Source organism: Panthera uncia, chromosome X, assembly GCF_023721935.1.
Source record: "Panthera uncia isolate 11264 chromosome X, Puncia_PCG_1.0, whole genome shotgun sequence".
In the NCBI taxonomy this organism is placed as follows: Eukaryota; Metazoa; Chordata; class Mammalia; order Carnivora; family Felidae; genus Panthera; species Panthera uncia.
In genome coordinates this window covers 72,569,050-72,585,044 of record NC_064817.1, presented here as the reverse complement: position 1 = coordinate 72,585,044, position 15,995 = coordinate 72,569,050, and positions in this window count along the sequence as shown.

Here is a 15,995-nt window from a genome sequence, read left to right as displayed (position 1 = left end):
AGAATTTTAGAGGTGCAAAGGGCCTAGAGATTATTTTTCCAACAATTCCCTTATTTTATAGGTGCAGAACCTAAAACCTAAAGAGACAGAGTGATTTTTCAAAGATAATAAAACTGGAAAATGGCAAAGCTTTAAAGTTTCTTAAGCCCATAAACACAATTTCCAAACTCCTTCAATACACATGGAACCAAAAAAGCAAAAAAGAAAGTGTGTTTTTAGTCTGAAATGTTAGATTTTAACACTATCCTTAAAGTTTTCAAAATGTCAAAAGAAAAAGGGGATTTTTGTATTAATGCTATTTGCTAGTACTATAATTTCTCAATGAATTAAAATATTTTTAACATTCAATGATCAAATATTACTCAAAAGGCAAAAATGAATAAATTATTCTTTACATTATGTTAAAGATCCTTGCTGGCACCTCTCTGAATGAATGGACATCACCAGGTCAACTGCTAAATATATATATACATATATATGAAGATAGAAAGCTTCTGCACAGCAAAGGAAACAACCAACAAAACAAAAGGCAACCAACGGAATGGGAAAAGATATTTGCAAATGACATATCAGACAAAGGGCTAGTATCCAAAATCTATAAGAGCTCACCAAACTCCACACCCGAAAAACAAATAACCCAGTGAAGAAATGGGCAGAAAACATGAGTAGACACTTCTCTAAAGAAGACATCCGGATGGCCAACAGGCACATGAAAAGATGCTCAACGTCGCTCCTCATCAGGGAAGTACAAATCAAAAGCACATTTAGATATCACCTCACGCCAGTCAGAGTGGCCAAAATGAACAAATCAGGAGACTATAGATGCTGGCGTGGATGTGGAGAAACTGGAACCCTCTTGCACTGTTGGTGGGAATGCAAATTGGTGCAGCCACTCTGGAAAAACAGTGTTTAGGTTCCTCAAAAAATTAAAAATAGACCTACCCTATGACCCAGCAATAACACTACTAGGAATTTACCCAAGGGATACAGGAGTACTGATGCATAGAGGCACTTGTACCCCAATGCTGATAACAGCACTCTCAACAATAGCCAATTTATGGAAAGAGCCTAAATGTCCATCAACTGATGAATGGATAAAGAAATTGTGGTTTATATACACAATGGAGTACTACGTGGCCATGAGAAAGAATGAAATATGGTCCTTTGTAGCACCATGGATGGAACTGGATAGTGTCATGCTAAGTGAAATAAGCCATACTGAGAAAGACAGATACTATATGGTTTCACTGTTATGTGGATCCTGAGAAACTTAACAGAAACCCATGGAGGAGGGGAAGGAAAAAAAAAGAAGTTAGAGTGGAAGAGAGCCAAAGCATAAGAGACTCTTAAAAACCGAGAACAAACTGAGGGTTGATGGGGGAGTGGGAGGGAGGGGAGGGTAGGTGATGGGTATTGAGGAGGGCACCTTTTGGGATGAGCACTGGATGTTGTATGCATACCAATTTGACAATAAACTTCGTATATTGAAAAAAAAAATAAAAAATTAGAAAGAAAAGAACAGTGACAAAAACAAAAAAATATATATAGAGTAAAAAATGGAGAAGAAAACAAGATCCATCTGTATGCTGTTTAGAAGAAACCTATTTTAGACCTAAAGTCACCTTCAGATAGAAAGTAAGGGGATGGAGAACCATGTATCATGCTAATCGTCACCAAAAGAAAGCCAGAGTAGCCATACTTATTTCAGACAATCTAGTTATTAAAGAGTATAACAAGATATAAAGAAGGGCATTATATCATAATTAACGGGTCTATCACTGAGATCTAACAATTGTAAACATTTATGCTCCAAACGTGGTGCAACCAAAAATGTAAATCAATTAATCATAAACATAAAGTAACTCATAACAGTATGGGACTTCAACACCCCACTTACAGCAATGGACACATCATGTAAACAGAAAATTAACAAGGAAACAATGACTTTGAATGACACACTGGGCTGGGTGGACACAACAGATATTCAAACATGTAATCCTAAAGCAGTGGAATACACATTCTTAGATAATTTACATGAACATTCTCCAGAATAGATCACATAATGGGACAAAAATCAGCCCTCAACAAGTACAAAAGATTGAGATCATACTGTGCATATTTTCAGACCACAATGTTATGAAACTCAAAATCAACCACAAGAAAAAAATTGGAAAGATAACAAATACGTGGAGACTAAAGAACATCCTACTAAAGAATGAATGGGCTAGCCAGGAAGTTAAAGAGGAAAGTAAAAAGTACATGGGAGCCAATGAAAATGATAACACAACAGCGCAAAACCTATGGGATGCAGCAAAGGCTGTCACAAGAGAGAAGTATATGGCAATCCAGGCCTTCCTAAAGAAGGAAGAAAGGTCTCAGATACACAACCTAACCTTACACCTTAAAGAGCTGGAAAAATAACAGCAAACAAAATCCAAAAGCAGTAGAAGACACGAAGTTATAAAGATTATATCAGAAGTCAATGGTATCAAAAAAAAAAAAAAAAAAGAACAGATCAATGAAACCAGGACTTGGTTTTTTGAAAAAATTAACAAAAATTAACAAAACTGATAAATCCCTAGCCAGTTTTATCAAAAAGAAAAAGGAAAGTACCCAAAAAATTAAATCAAGAATGAAAGAGAAGACCTCACAACCAACACTGCAGAAATGCAAACAATAACAAGAGAATATTATGAGCAATTATATGCCAATAAATTGGGCAATCCAGAAGAAATGGAAAAACTCATGGAAACATATAAACTACCAAAACTGAAACAAGAAAAAATAGGAAATTTGAACAGACCCATAGCTAGTAAAGAAATTGAATTAGTAATCAAAAATCTCCCAAAACACAAGAGTCCAGGGCCAGATGGCTTTCCAGGGGAATTATACCAAACATTTAAAGAAGACTTAAAACTTATTCTTTTGAAGCAGTTCCAAAAAATAGAAATGGAAGGAACATTTTCAAACTCATTCTGTGAAGCCAGCATTACCCTGATCTCAAAAGCAGACAGAGACCCTACTAACAAGGAGAACTACAGACCAAAAATGGATGCAAAAATCCTCAACAAGATTACTAGTCAACAGGATCCAACAATACATTAAAAGAATTATTCACCACGACCAAGTGGGATTTATACCTGGGATGCAGGGCTGGTTCAATATCTGCAAAACAATCAGTGTGATACATCACATCAATAAAAGAAAGGAAAAGAACCACATGATCCTCTCAATACATGCAAAGAAAGCATTTGACAAAATACATCATCCTTTCTTGATAAAAACCCTCAAGAAAGTAGGTATAGAAGGACCATACCTCATTCTTAAAAACCATATTTGAAATACCTACTGCTAATATCATCCTCAATGTTTAAAAACTGAGAGATTTCCCCCTAAAGTCAGGAACATGACAGGGATGTCCACTGTTGCCACTGTTATTTAGCATAGTATTGGAAGTACTATCCTCAGCAATCAGACAACACAAAAGAATAAAAGGCATCCAAATCAGGAAGGAGGAAGTCAAACTTTCCCTCTTCACAGACAACATGATACTGTATATGGACAATCCAAAATATTCCACCAAAAAACCCTAGAACTGATCTGTGAATTCAGCAAATTCGCAGGATATAAAACCAATGCACAGAAATCTGTTACATTTCTATACACTAACAATGAAGCAACAGAAAGAGAAACCAAGGAATTGATGCCATATACCATTGCACCAAAAAACATAAAATAAATATGAATGAACTTAACCAAAGAGATGAAAAGTGCATACACTGAAAACTATAGAAAGTGTATGAAAAAATTGAAAAATTCACAAAAAAATGAAAAATATTCCATGTTCCTGGATAGGAAGAACAAATATTGTTAAAATGTCAATACTACACAAAGCAATCTACATATTCAATGCAATCCTTATCAAAATAACAACAGCATTCTTCACAGAGGTAGAAGAAACAATCTTAAAATTTATATAGAACCAAAGAAGACCCCGAAACCCAAAGCAATCCTGAAAAAGAAAACCAAAGCCGGAGGTATCACAATCCTGGGCTTCAAGATGTATTACAAAGCTGTAATTATCAAGAAAGTATGGTACTGGAATGGAAACAGACACTCAGATCAAAGGAACAGAATAGAGAACCCAGAAATGGACCCACAAATGTATGGCCAACTAATCTTTGACAAAACACGAAAGAATGTCCAGTGGAATAAAGACAGTCTCTTCAGCAAATGGTGCTGGGAAAACTGGACAGCAACATGCAGAAAAATGGACGTGGGCCACTTTCTTACACCATACACAAAACTAAACTCAAAATTGATGAAAGACATCAAAGGAATCCATAAAAATTCTAGAGGAGAAAGCAGGCAAAAACCTCTTTGACCTTGACTGCAGCAACTTCTTACTCAACATGTCTCAAGAAGCAAGGGAAACAAAAGCAAAAATGAACTATCAGGACCTCATCAAGATAAAAAGCTTCTGGACAGTTAAGGAAATAATCAGCAAAACTAAAAGACACTGGCAGAATGGGAGAAGATATTTGCAAATGACATATCAGATAAAGAGTTAGTATCCAAAATCTATAAAGAACTTATCCAACTCAACACCCAAAAAACAAATTATCCATTGAAGAAATGGGCAAAAGACATGAATAGACACTTCTCCAAAGAAGACATCCCGATGGCCAATAGACACATGAAAAACTGCTCAACATCACTCATCATCAGGGAAATAGAAATCAAAACCACAATGAGATACCACCTCACACCTGTCAGAATGGCTAACAGGAAAAACTCAGGAAACAACAGATGTTGGCGAAGATGCAGAGAAAGATAATCTCTTTTGCATTGTTGGTGGGAATGCAAGCTGGTGCAGCCATTATGAAAAACAGTATGGAGGTTCCTCAAAAAACTAAAAATAGAACTACCCTACTACCCAGCAATTACACTGTTAGGCATTTATCCACAGGATACAGGTGTGCTGTTTCGAAGGGACACATGCACCCCTATGTTTATAGCAGCACTATCAACAATAGCCTAAGTATGGAAAGAGCAGAAATGTCCATCAATGGATGAATGGATAAAGAAGATGTGGTATACTTATACAATGGAGTATTACTCGGCAATCAAAAAGAATGAAATCTTGCCATTTGCAACTACGTGGATGGAACTGGAGGGTATTATGCTAAGTGAAATTAGTCAGTCAGAGAAAGACAAATATCATATGACTTCACTCACATGAGGACTTTGAGAGACAAAACAGATGAACATAAGGGAAGGGAAACAAAAATAATATACAAACAGGGAGGGGGACAAAACAGAAGAGACTCATAAATATGGAGAACAAACTGAGGGTTACTGGAGGGGTTGTGGGAGGGGGCATGGGGTAAATGGGTAAGGGGTACTAAGGAATCTACTCCTGAAATCATTGTTTCACTGTATGCTAACTAATTTGGATTAAATTAAAAAAAATAAAAACATAACATTAAAAAAAATTATAAGCCAAAATTATAAGATTCTTTCCTATTGATACATCCCTTCCCTATGCCTAGCCCAGTACACATTCTATCTAAAAAAATAATGAAAAACCACTTTAAACCAATATAACTTTGAACACTAAAACAAGATAAGATTACACTATCTGAATCACCTCATGGTAGATAAGTGAGACACTATTTACAATATTACCAGCATTTCTTAAATGCTTATAATAAATTATATTGCTTTCCCCATACTCTCTTTGTGCCACATCCCAATCAATAGGTATGAAGTTATTTTACATATATTTCAATATTTTAAGAGACATTTTAAAATACACTGAAATAAATGTAAATATTATTACTATTAAGCTTTTAATTGCTTTCCTTATTTTCTTTTTTATAAAGGAAGACATTTCTAAGTTTCTTATATAATTTACCTAAAACTTATTAGGTAATTAATTCAAGCACAGTTAGACAATTTCCAACAGCGCACGGAACCATAAGGAGCTACCCCAATATTTAATAGGTTATAGGAGTACTAGCTAGTTATTAAAATATTCAAGGATGGTGTTTGAGAATAATTTTACTTGGCCTTTAAGACTCAACAATTTAATCCACTATCATCCTCTTTTTTTTCTGGAAAAGACAGAGACCCTAACTGAATACCAAATAAATTTCAGTTCCTTTCCCATGGATAATTAAAAGGTAGAGTGTCTGTGAATGGGAGAATGTTACCAGTATTTATAGCCTTACAGTGTTAATGAAATCAAGACATTTAGCAGCATTATTTATTTCAGCATTGTCCAAAAAAGATGCAAAGTGAGTAAATAGGCCTAGACTTAAGTACTGTATATATACTGCTGGCTTATATAACAATCAGACCAGACATTTGCTATTATAATTGATAGCTGTCCAAAAAAGAAACACAGGAAATGGCAATGTGTATTGAAGGGTATATCCTTCTACAGATGTACTAGACAAGGATTATATTTAAATTTTATATATAAAAATTTTTAATGTTTATTTATTTTTGACAGAGAGAGAGAGACAGAGCATGAGTGGGGGAGGGTCAGAGAGAGAGGGAGACACAGAATCCAAAGCAGGCTCCATGCTTTGAGCTGTCCACACAAAGCCCAATGCAGGGCTCGAACTCACAGACCGAGAGATCATGACCTGAGCAGAAGTCGGACACTCAACTGACTGAGCCACTCAGGCGCCCCTATATTAACATTTTAGAAGTAAGTTCTTTCTCTGCTTAAAAATATGCATTTACTATAGAAAATCTGGAGTATCAAAAAAAAATAACATTACAAAAAATCATTCCTTTCCCCAAACTCAGTAATTATAAAACCTATTATCCCCAAACTCAAAAATTACAAGTGTCAATATTTTGCTGTATTTCTCTCTGTGTGCATTGTGTATGTGTGTGTGTCTACAGTGTCTTATACAGTATATACATGGATTCATGGTATGTTTTTCTCACTTCAGACTATATAATGGAAATTTTCCCCATCTGTAGATATAGTTCCAATTGTAAGTAGTTACATAGGATTCCATAGTATAAACGGACCATAAGGCATTTAAGCAAAATACTATAGACCATTTAAGCTATTTCTGATTTTTTGTTATTATAACTAAATGCATAATAAATATATATCTTTTAATCATTTGTTATTTTCTATGGATAAATTACTGGAAGGGGAATTAAGCAAACAGTGTGAACGTTTTGAAATCTCTTTTATTTTTTTAATTTTTTTTCAAGTTTTATTTATTTTTGAGAGAGAGAGCATGAGTTGGGGAGAGGCAGAGAGAGAGGGAGACACAGAATCTGAAGCAGGCTCCATGCTCTGAGCTGTCAGCACAGAGCCCAATCCGGGGCTCGAACTCACAGACCATGAGATCATGACCTGAGCTGAAGTCAGACGCTTAACCGACTGAGCCACCCAGGTGCCCCTGAAATCTTTTAATAAATACTACGCAATTGCTTTCAGGAATTATTTTACACTGTCATCAGCAGTGTATATGTTTTTCTCACTAACAGTGCAGTAGATGATAGATAAGTAGATATATAAATACATATATACATCACACACACACACACACAACACGCACACTTCAGTGGCATTTATTAAAGATGCCAAAGGGATCTCATTACTCTAACTTACATTTCTTTGTCACTAGTGAAGCATTAATTTTATGTGGACAGTAGTTACTTATATTTCTGATTTTTTATATATCTTCTTAAATATTTTCCCATTCTCAATGAACTGTAAGCACACTTGAATATATAATATTGAAATGTAACCTTTCAATCAGGTTTGCAAATCTATTGTGAAAATATATAGAAAATTACAGTAAATAATACAAGTATAATTATCCACCTTCCAGAAGTAATAAATATCAATACTATTTTAATTTCTCAATAACTTTTCTTTTTTTAAGAATAAGTAAAATATTACAGAATTAAGGTGCCTTTATATCATTGTTTAAATCAGATCTATCCCCCCCCTACCCAGAACCATCAATAACCATGATTTTTATTTATATACTTCTCATTGTTATTATACATTATAAGTATTTTCATGAAAAAGTATTTGATATTATTTGGACTGCCTTAAAGAAAAGGTAAATATCATATTCATCATTCTGCTGCTCACATTTTTTACTTAACATTTTTGAGATCTATCCATGTTGATGTATAAATATCTAGCTTATTAATTTATACCAATATATCCATGTTATTTATATAACACGCATTCATTTTTAACAGTTATATAATATTCCATCATATCAAGATGCCATTATTTACCCATTCACTATGATAAACATTTAACTTGACTCTTGCTTTTGGTATTCTAAACATTGATTTAGCTACCAACCTTGTGCATTTGTGCATTAAATTCTATATGTTATATACATAAATATTAATTATTCCACCAGGATGTTTGAATAATTGAGTTGAATATTCAATTATTGAATCACTTTAAACCTTATTAGATACTGTCATATTTCTCTCAATTTTTAATGCTTTATATATAATTTTTATATTTATGTCAAGAAAAGACACTGGACTATAATTTTCTTCTGCTGTATTTCCTTTGTCTATTTTTCAGTAATAAATTATTAGTAAAAATTATAAAGTTGGTTGGGGAGCATATCTTTATTTTTTCAAATTTGAAAAATATTTATTTAATAGGGATTCTATTCCTTGAAGGAGTGATAAAATACACATGTAGCTGCACTTGATAACTTTAGAATGGAATAGGAGGGATGGCAATATCTTTTTTTAACTTTCAGTTCAATTTATTTAATGATAATCAGTTTGGTCAGATTTTCTGTTTCTTCTAGCTTCATTATGATATTTTATATTTGTCTGGAAACTTTATCAATTGTTTAGGCCTTTATTTATTCTCTGAGATAAGAACTTATATGCAGGTAATATAGTTGGGGCAAAGTGTATGATTCCAGGGAATAGGTATGTGGCACTGGAGAAGAGTGAATAAAGGAAGGAAGGAAGGCCTATTCAAGATTATGTTATTGGGGTGCCTGGGTGACTCAGTCAGTTGAGTGACTGACTTTTGATTTTGGCTCGGGTCATAATCCCAGGGTTGTGGGTTCAATCCCCACATTAGGCTCTGCACTGAGTGTGGCCTGTTTAAGATTCTTTCTCTCTCTCCTACTGCCCCTCCCCCGCTCTCATGTGCACTCTGTCTCTAAAAGTAAAATTAAAAATTTAACATAAGGGAAAGGAAACAAAAATAATATAAAAACAGGGAGGGGGACAAAACAGAAGAGACTCATAAATATGGAGAACAAACTGAGGGTTACTAGAGGGATTGTGGGAGAGGGGATGGGCTAAATGGGTAAGGGGCACTAAGGAATCTACTCATGAAATCATTGTTTCACTGTATGCTAACTAATTTGGATGTAAATTTAAAAAAATAAAAAATAAAATTTAAAAAGGGAAATAAAAAGATTGAGGTCAAAAAAATAAAATAAAATAAAAATAAGAATAAAAAATTAATTAAAAAATAAAGATTGTGTTATTGAGTTGATCACGACTTTGGCCAACTGGGACTTTTTTCTACAAGTGACCTTTGAAAGAGCATACGGAGTGCAGCACAGAACTGTTTACCATTCACTCCAGTGACTCCTGCTTCTCATTGATCAAGCATGGTAAGATGGGCTATTAAATGCCACTTACTTCTAAGTTGCATACACGTATAAGTGCTATGGATTCCCACACATCAGAAAGAAAGATGAAGTGTCCAAAATTACTAAGTCATAACTATGCAAATCTGTCAGCTCCAGCAACGACCAGAGTAAAACGTGGACTGAGTGCACATGAGGTAACAGAACCAAAGGTGTCCAATACACTATTTCCTCTTAGTTTTCAAAACCATTAAGTCTCTTCTGATTTCTAGGGTTTTTTTTTTTCCTTTCTTTTTAAGTTTTTCTTTAAATTCAGTTATTTAACATTCAGTGCAGTATTAGTTTCAGGTATACAATTTAGTGATTCAACACTTATATAAACACCTGGTGCTCATCACAAGTGCATTCCTTAATAACCATAGACTATTTAACCTATCCCTCCACCCACCTCCCCTCTGGTAACAACCAATTTGTTTCCTATAGTTAAGGGTCTGTTTCTTGGTTTTCCTCTCTTTTTTATTCCTCCTATGTTCCTTTGTTTTGTCTCTTAAATTCCACATATGAATGAAATTATATGGTATTTGGCTTTCTCTGCCTGATTTATTTTCCTTAGTATAATACTATCTAGCTCCATCCACATGTTGTAAATGGCAAGATTTCATTATTTTTTTCCTATTATTTCTTTTTTAAATAGCCTTCACACCCACCATAGAGCCCAATATATGACTTGAACTAATGACCCTGAGATCAAGACCTGAGTTGAGACCAAGAGTCAGATGCTCAATTGACTAAGCCACACATGTTCCCCAAAATTTTATTCTTTTGTATGGCTGAGGAATATTCCAGAATATTCCATTATATATATATATATATATATATATATATATGTGTGTGTGTGTGTATATACACATATGTGTGTGTATGTGTGTATATATATGTATATATATACACACATATGTCACATCTTCTTTATCCATTCATCAGCCGATGAACATTTGGGCTCTTTCCACAATTTGGCTATTGTTGATAATGCTGTTATAAACATAGGGGTGCATGAAGCCATTTAAAATAGTATTTTTGTATTTGGGGAATAAACACCTGGTAGTGCAATTTCTGGATTGTAGAGTACTTCTGTTTTTAATTTTTTGGGGCAACTACATACTGTATTCCAGAATTGCTGTACCAGTTTGCATCCTTACCAACAGTTAACAGGGTTCCCCTTTCTCCACATCCATGCCAACATCTATTGTTTCTGTTGTTACTTTTAGTCATTCTGACTGGTGTGAGGTGATATCTCATTGTACTTTTAATTAGTATTTCCCTGATAACAAGTGATGTTGAGCATCTTATCATGAGTTGGCCATCTGTATGTCTTCTTTAGAAAAATGTCTTTTCATTTTAATTGGATGATTTGTTTCTTTGAATATTGACTGTTATAACATCTTTATATATTTTGGGTACTAACCATTTATCAGATATGTCATTTACAAGTATCTTCTCCCATTCCAATAGTTGCCTTTTAGTTTTGTTGATTGTTTCCTTCACTGTCCAGAAACTTTTACTGTGATGAAGTCTCAATAGTTTATTTCTCCTTTTGTTTCCCTTGCCTCAGGAGATATTTCAGGAGAGAAGTTGCCATGGCCTATATCAAAGAGATAACTGTCTGTGTTCTTCTCTATGAGTTTAATGGTTTACTGTCTCATATTTAGGTCTTTCATCCACTTTGAATTTATTTTTGTGTATGGTGTAAAAAAATGGTTTCATTATTTTCCATGTAGCTGTCCAGTTTTCCCAAAACGATTTGTTGAAGAGACTTTTTTTCCATTGGATATTCTTTACTGCTTTGTCAAAGTTTCATTGACCACATACTTGTGGGTTCACTTACGGATTTTCTATTCTGTTTCATTGATATTTGTGTCTATATTTGTACCAACACCATAGTGTTTTGATTAAGATAGCTTTGTAATATAACAAGTACAAAATTGTGATGCCTCCAGCTTTGCTTTTCTCTTTCAAGATGACTTTGGCTATTCATTGTCTGTTGTAGTTCCATACAAATTTTAGGATTGTTTGTTCTGGTGGTATTTTGATAGGGATTTCATTAAATGTGTAGATTTCTTAGGGTAGTATAGATATTTTAACAATATTTGTTTTTCTAATCCAGTAGCATGGAATGTCTTTCCATTTCTTTGTATAATCTTCAATTTCTTTTATCAGTGTTTTTTTAATGTTTACTTATTTATTTTGAGAGAGAGAGAGAGAGAGAGAGAGAGAACAAGTAGGAAAGGAGCGGGGGGGGGGTTGGAGAAATAATCCTAAGCAGGCTCCGCACTGTCAGTGTAGAGCCTGACAGGGGACTTGAACTCACAATCCACAAGATCATGACCTGAGCTGAAATCAAGAGTTGGGCATTTAACTGACTGAGCCACCTAGGTGCTTCTCTCTCATCAGTGTTTTATAGTTTTCAGAATACAGGCCTTTCAGCTCTTGGGTTGGGTTTATTGCTAGGTATCTTAATTGGTTTTGGTGCAATTGTAAATGGCATTGCTTCCTTAATTTCTGTTTCTGTTGCTCCTGTTATAGGTGTATATAAATGCAATAGATTTCTGTATGTTGATTTTGTACCCTGAAACTTTACTGAATTCATCTATCAGTTCTAGCAATTTTTAAGGGGAGTCTTTCAGTTTTTCTATATAGAATATCATGTCAACTGCAAATAGTGGAAATTTGACTTCTTCCTGGAAGATTTGGATGCATTTTATTTGTCCTTGTTACCTGATTGCTGTGTCTAGGACTTTCAGTATTATGTTAAATAACAGTGATAAGAGTGGATATCCCATCTTGTTCCGGACCAGAGAGGAAAAGCTCATTATTCCCCACAGTTTGTTCTCTATAGTTAAGAGTCTCTAATGGTTTGCTCCCCTCTCTTTTTTTCCTTCCCATATGTCATCTGTTTTGTTTTTAAATTCCACATATGAGTGAAATCATATGGAATTTGTCTTTCTCTGACTGACTTATTTGACATAGCATAATACACTCTACTTCCATCCACATCATTGAAAATGGCAAGATTTCATTATTTTGAGGACTGAGAAATGTTCCATTAAATATATATATATATATATATATATATATATATATACCACATCTTCTTTTTTTTTTAATTTTTTTTCATCGTTTTTTATTTATTTTTGGGACAGAGAGAGACAGAGCATGAACGGGGGAGGGGCAGAGAGAGAGGGAGACACAGAATCGGAAACAGGCTCCAGGCTCCGAGCCATCAGCCCAGAGCCTGATGCGGGGCTCGAACTCACGGACCGCGAGATCGTGACCTGGCTGAAGTCGGACGCTTAACCGACTGTGCCATCCAGGCGCCCCTTTTTTTTTTTTTTTTTTAATTTTTTTTCATCGTTTTTTATATACCACATCTTCTTTATCCGTTCATCAGTTGATGGACATTTGGGCTCTCCATAATTTAGCTCTTGTTGATAATGCTTCTTAAACATCAGGGTGCATGTGCCCCTTCAAATCCATATATTTGTATCCTTTGTGTAAATACCTAGGCGTGCTATTTCTGGGTCATAGGATAAATCCATTTATAACTTTTTAAGAAACCCCCATACTGTTTTCCAGAGTAGCTGCACCAAATTGCATTCCCATAAACAATATAAAAAAAGGCCCCTTTCTCCACATCCTTCCCAACATTTGTTGTTCCCTGTGTTGTTAATTTTAGCTATTCTTACAGGTAGGTGAGGTCATATCTCATTGTGATTTTATATATATGTAATTTATTGTCAAATTGGTTTCCATACAATACCCAATGCTCATCCCAACAGGTGCCCTCCTCAATTTTGATGTGTATTTCCATGATGATGACTAATTTTGAGCATTTTCTCATGTGTCTGTTAGCTATCTGTATGTCTTCTTTAGAAAAATGTTTATTCATGTCTAGTACCATTTCTTAACTGGATTATTTATTTTTTGGAGTCTTGAGTTTGATAAGTTCTGGATTGTTTTTAGATACTAACCCTTTATAAGATATGTCATTTGTAAATATCTTCTCCCATTATGTAGGTTGTCTTTGAGCTTTGTTGATTATTTCCTTCGCTGTGCAGAAGCTTTGTATCTTCATGTAATCCCAATCTTTTATTGTTGCTTTTATTTCCCTTGTCCCCAGGATGTGTCTAGTAAGAAGTCACTCTGACCAAGATCAAACAGGTAACTGCCTGTGTTCTCCTGTAGGATTTTGATGGTTTCCTGTCTCATATTTAGGTCTTTCATCCACTTTGAATTTACTTCAATGTATGGAGTAAGAAAGTATTTCATTTTCATTCTTCTGATGTTGCTGTCCAGGATTCCCAACACCATTTGTTGAAGAGACTGTCACTTTTTCCATTGGATATTTTTTGTGCTTTGTTGAGAATTAGTTGATCATATAGTTGTTGGTCAATTTATGGGTTTTATATTTTTTTCCAATGATGTATGTTTCTGTTTTTGTGCCAGTACCATACTGACTTGATGACTAAAGCTTTGAAATATAGCTTGAGTCTGGAATTGTGATTCCTCCAGCTTTGCTTTTCTTTTTCAGTGATGCTTTGGTTAATCAAGGTCTTTTTTGGCTCCATACAAATTGTAGAATTGTTTTTTTCAGCTCTGTGAAAACTGTTAGTGGTATTTTGATAGGGGTTGCATTAAATGTGTAGATTGCTTTCGGTAGTATAAACATTTTAACAATATCTGTTCTTCCAATCCATGAGCATGGGATTTTTTTTTCCATTAAGTTCTGTCTTTTTCAATTTCTTTCATAAGTGTTCTATAATTTTAAGAGTATAGATCATTAACTTCTTTGGTTAGGTTTATTCCCAGGTATATTATGGTTTTTAGTGCAATTATAAATGAGACTTATTCCTTGATTTTTCTTTCCACTGCTTCATTATTGGTGTGTACAAATGTAACAGATTTTTGCACATTGATTTTGTATTGTGAGATTTGACCAAATTAATTTATCAGTTCTAGCAAATTTTTGATTGACTCTTTTGGGTTTTCTACACAGAGTATCATATCATCTTCAAATAGTGAAATTTGACTTCTTCTTCACCAATTTGGATGACTTTTATTTATTTGTGTTGTCTGATTGCTGAGGCTAAGACTTCCAGTAATATGTTAAATAACAAAGGTGAGAGTGAAAATCCCTGTCTGGCTCCTGACTATAGAGGTAAAACTTTCAGATTTTCCTCATATTGGCTGTGGGTCTTTCATATATTCCCTTTAAGTTATTGAGATATGTTCCTTCTATCCCCATTTTTGAGGGTTTTTATCAAGAAAAGATGCCATATTTTGTCAAATGCTTTTTTCTGCATCTATTGAGAGTATCATATCATTCTTATTCTTTCTTTTATTCAGGTATTTTACCACATTGATTTGTGAATATTGAACCAAACCTGAAGACCAGGAATAAATCCCACTTGATTGTGGTGAATAATTCTTTTAATGTTGCATTGATTTGTTAGCATCTTGTTGAGAGTTTTTTCATCCTTGTTTATCAGGTTATATTGGCCTGTAATTCTCCTTTTCAGGGGAGTCTTTGTCTTTTGAATCAAGGTAGTTCTTGCTTCATAGAATGAATTTGGAAGCTGTCCTTCCATTTCTATTTTTTGGAACAGTTTGAAAAGAATAGGTATTAACTCTTCCTTAAATTTCTGGTAGAATTCTCCTAGGAAACCATTTGGCCCAAGACTCTTTTTTTTTGGTGGTGGGGGGGGGACTTTTGATAACTGATTCAATTTATTTGCTGGTTATGGACCTGTTCTAATTTTCTATTTCTTCCTGTTTGAAGTTTGGTAGTGTATGAGTGTCTAGGAATTTGTCCATTTCTTCTAGATTGTCCAGTTTGTTGGCCTATAATTTTCATAGTATTCTCTTATAAATGTTTGTATTTCTGTGGTGTTGGTTGTGATCTCTCCTCTTTCATTCATAATTTTATCTATTTGGGTCCTCTTTTTTTTTGATAAGTCTGGCTAGGGTTTATCAATTTTATTAATTCCCTCAAAGAAACAGATCTTGGTTTCTTTGATCTGTTCTAGTGGGGTTTTTGTTTGTTTCTATATAATTTGTGCTCTAATCTTTATTATTTCCATTCTTCTGCTGGCTTTAGCATTTATTTGCCTACATCCAGCAGGTGTAAGGTCAGGTAGTGTATGTGAGTCTTTTCTTGCTTCTATTGGTAAGCTTGCATTGGTATATATTTCCCCTGTATGATGCACTTTGCTGCATCCCAGGGGTGGTTTAGGACTATTGTGTATTGTGTTTTCATTTTCTTTTTGCTTCAATAGATATATAGATAGAATATATATATATATATAT